Genomic DNA, 3949 nt, shown 5'->3' with positions numbered 1-3949 from the left:
AGAGTGTGATTCTTCATGAGGGAGGTTAGAAATGAGCCAGCCAAATGACCGTGATTAGTATTTCAAATTCAGCCACCAAGGTCAGTAACTATCCATGCCCACACTCTTGTTCACAAGGTCATATTGTTCTTGTGGCCTTTTTGGAAACTCTGAGATCCCAATGAGGCAATTCCAAATGTTGCTATATCATTCTCGAATAGACAGTGATAGATAGCTTCAAAAGCTTTCTGGTAAAATTGATTCAGCTACAGGTTTTGTAAAAACAAAATTTATTTTAGCTTCCTAGCATTCTGTAATACATGACCGCAAACTTGATAATTGCCCAAGACAGAAATGTATGATGTTGGGGTGCTCTGGGGCCTCTAATAAGGAGCACTTACTGCTCTCAGTTCCTGATGGCTCCTGTCGTTTCTTGGTTTGTGGCAGCGTCACTCCAGTGGCTACCCCTGTCATCATGTGGTCCCCTTCCCTGGGACCTGGTTGTCAACACACACCCTGGAATCTTCCTGTACTGTGATCTTACACATTCTTCCCGCCTCTCCTCCTACCCTTTCTGTATCTTTAAACTCTCTCAAATGCCATCCTCTAACAAAGTAGCTACAAGAAGAAACTGAATCAATTCAGAATGTAGAAGGCACAATCCAAGTTCAATTATGTAAGCAGTGTAAAACCTTGAATAAGCTTTAAGACATTGTGTCTTATATTCCTCTTCTGTAAAACAAAGATAACAACAGCATAAATATTGCTTAGTCCTAAATAAATGGTTATCCGGAGGGTGTAAGGAGTTAATGTATCCATAAAATAATGTGCTTGGTCAGCATATAGTAACTGCCACATAAATGCTCACTATTATTAATATTGGAGAAAGTGCTCGGGATTCCTTGTTAGCAGGTCACGACAAATATAGGGCCCTCTGTTTTCTCCTTTCTATTCCATTCCCTCGTCCTTTGTTGCATGACGGTTAATGTGTCAAAAACAGTCCACTCATGTATTTCATATGTTGTTTTATTTGTTTCAAACGGTAGGATAAATCTAGCCCTTGTGACTTCGAATTGTCTAGAAGCAGAATTCTCATGATGAAATTTTAACCGAATCGGGACAGTAAGTTAATCTTTTTAGGAAGCCAGATAGTCACCATACACAAACACAGAAAGGGTTAAACAGAACAGGATTCTACATTTCTGATTTTTTTTTTTTGTAAACCTGCCTGGACTTGATTTTTAATTTGCTTTCAGCCAAAGCCCCAATGAATTATGGCAGTGGCATGACCTCTCTTGCAGGATGCATATAGATATCAGAGCTCACAACTCATAAACTCTCTCTTCATGCTGATCTGACATTATGCCACAGGAACAGTGAAAAGTCTTATCCCAAACATCCTCTTCTCAATGGGTACCTTCACGTTATTCATTCATTTATCCATTTACTATGGAATAAAGTTGCACCAAGGAAACTGATAGGAAGTAGATTATTTTGGATTTTTTGTTTTTACATATTGACTGAAATAGTATGAAGGGAAAAGACCAGCTGGTAAAGATCTGCATGCCTAACTGAATCAGAGAAGTGGCAATTTGGTGAGGAAGTCAGGACTTGCAGCATGAAGGGAAGAACAGAGCTGTGTGGCTTTGTTTTGTTTAAGGAACTATTAGTGTTTCTTTTGTGAGTGGCGCATGTAGGGTGGCTCTGTTTGCTCTTTGTGCAGAATCCGCATCAAGAGATTTTGGAAGTATCATTTTTTGACTTCTGGGCAGCTGGTGATCGTTGGCCCTGGTGCCCTAAAAAATAAATAAAAGATACTATTAGTCAATCAGGAAGGAGTTTACAAGCAAGCATTCAGATTTGCAATTTCAATAGAGAGGTACAGGCAGGTTATTTGGCTTGGAAGCCTCTAGTATATGTGCAGAATTTCTAAGTGTCAGAAAGATTACTTGAGAATAGTAGAAAAGGCCAAGGACAGATACTCTCACTGTGTGAATACATTTAAAGATGTTTCAGAGATAGAGATAACATTAAGGGATTGGAAAGTAAGGAGAGTGATGAGAGGAAAAGTGGGTGAATGACATTTTTCTGGGAGTCTAGATGAGTCTGGTCGAGATGTGCATAGAGAGCTAATTATTGGATTCTGTCAAGAGGAAGGTTACTGGTGACCTTAAAGAGCTGTGCTCAGATTCTTAGACACAGGAACTAAATCCCGGTGCAAGTAGTGTAGGTGACCATGTGCAGCCATCTGAGGTATTTTGCTTTGAATATGGGCAAAAGAATAGCAAAAAGCTGTGGAGAAATCAGGCTCTAGAGGAGTTTGCTTTGTGTGTGTGTGTGTGTAAATGCTATTTCTGCATGATGTCATGCTTTGCATTCCAATGATAATGATCCAGAGATGACAAACTTTAAAATATGAGAACAAGGCATGGTATTTTGGAAATGAGGGAGGGGGGAGAATTTAAATAAGTGGGGAAGAATGTAGTCCAAGATGTGGAACAATTCATTTCTTCTTGGTTACAGCAAGGAGGCATAACTTGCGAGCAGTTCGGCTGATGAGTTTGCTCGTGGGATATGAGGTAGTAATGATGTGTTTGCATTCATGTTACACAGGTGAAAGATGTGGTCATAAGCTGAAAAACATGGCTGAGCATACCATGTCTTGGAAAAAGAGGTGTGAAAGTACTTTGGAAAAGGAATGAGTGATTTTGATTGGGTATGAGCATACCTGTTTGACAGTACTGTGTGGTCAAATTAATGATGTTAAATTAAAAGGTGTGTGTGTGTGTGTGTGTGTGTGTGTGTGTGATTTACCTCTAGCCAGTCAGTACTCGGGTACAGGTGTAAAGCTTCCAAGTACTTAAAACAGAACCATTAGGAGACAAATGAATTGCAGTTCATTGAAAGCGGGTGGCTACGCTGTTTCAGTGTGGGATTCACATTGAGTGAATAAGACATGAGGAGGATTGAATAACTTTCACACGTGATGTGCCAGGAACCTTTACTCTAGCATCTTCTCTTTGAGAAAAAGAAGCCTGTTTTCCCATGTGTTGCCTGCCAGGGACAGGGCTTAGCCTCTTCCAGCTTCATTCTATCAGCTTGTGTATATGTAATCTGTTCTGTGTCAGGTGCTGTGTCAGAGATTGAAGGAGAGGGAAGTTTACATCCAAAATGCCACTTTTTTTCTTGTCCTTCAAGTTCAAGCCTTTATTCCCCAGAAAACCTGACTCTCTGGGCTTCTCCACAGGTGTCTCTTCTCTGCTGTATCCTTGCTTCGCTCCTCATGAGGGAGGAATCACTCAACTGCTAGCACATCCCTCCAGCTCACGCCTCCAACATTGGAACTCCTGTGACTCCCTTGTCAGGGCTCCCAACTGGAAGAAGTGTGAAATAAGACTCCTGTGAGCGTAACTCAAGCCCTGGAGTTGGAAGACATGACCTTCAGTTCCCAATCTGCCTCTGGCTGTTGGACCACATGTATGCATCCGTTTCTCTTTTGTATTGAGTAAAAAGTAGAACTGGAAATCTGAACTCTCCTATTGAGCTAGCATTATTCAAGTATGTGAACCCAGATATCCTGAACCACCTCTGTCTCTCTAATAATTTGTCCTCTACAAACCTCTGCTTTTGGCTAAAAGCTCTATAATTTGTCAAAGGAGTTTTTGGAAGACTGAAGGAATTGATGTGATGTGATCTAGAACACTATTACACTGTACCCAAATTCATTCATTCAATGGAAGCTTCTTCCATTCACTTCTACCAGGAAGATGTATGATACTGAGGTATGTAAGTTCCAATTTTTAAAGAAGGGGATGATGCTATCTCCATTGATAACTATTGATTAGGAGTGTGTGTGTGTGTGTGTGTGTGTGTGTGTGTGTGTTAGGTAAATTAAGCAATAAAGAGAACATAACAATGGAAGAGGTTCACTATCATATATTAACCATTTAAAAACTGGAAGGCCCAGTGC

The 3949-nt window shown here is 40.5% G+C and overlaps 1 non-coding gene across 1 annotated transcript; it reads left to right on the top strand.

Moving 5' to 3' along the window:
• The first annotated feature begins 1643 nt into the window (after positions 1-1643).
• Positions 1644-1778, top strand: LOC121171665. Its single transcript, XR_005886159.1, has one exon. It is a non-coding gene; the product is annotated as a U11 spliceosomal RNA (small nuclear RNA).
• The last annotated feature ends 2171 nt before the right edge of the window (positions 1779-3949 follow it).

The sequence above is a fragment of the Ochotona curzoniae genome, unplaced genomic scaffold, assembly GCF_017591425.1.
Source record: "Ochotona curzoniae isolate NIBS_2020 unplaced genomic scaffold, NIBS_Ocur_1.0 scaffold_2683, whole genome shotgun sequence".
In the NCBI taxonomy this organism is placed as follows: Eukaryota; Metazoa; Chordata; class Mammalia; order Lagomorpha; family Ochotonidae; genus Ochotona; species Ochotona curzoniae.
The sequence above is the reverse complement of the archived record's forward strand: the minus strand, read 5'-3'. Positions and strand labels throughout refer to the sequence as shown.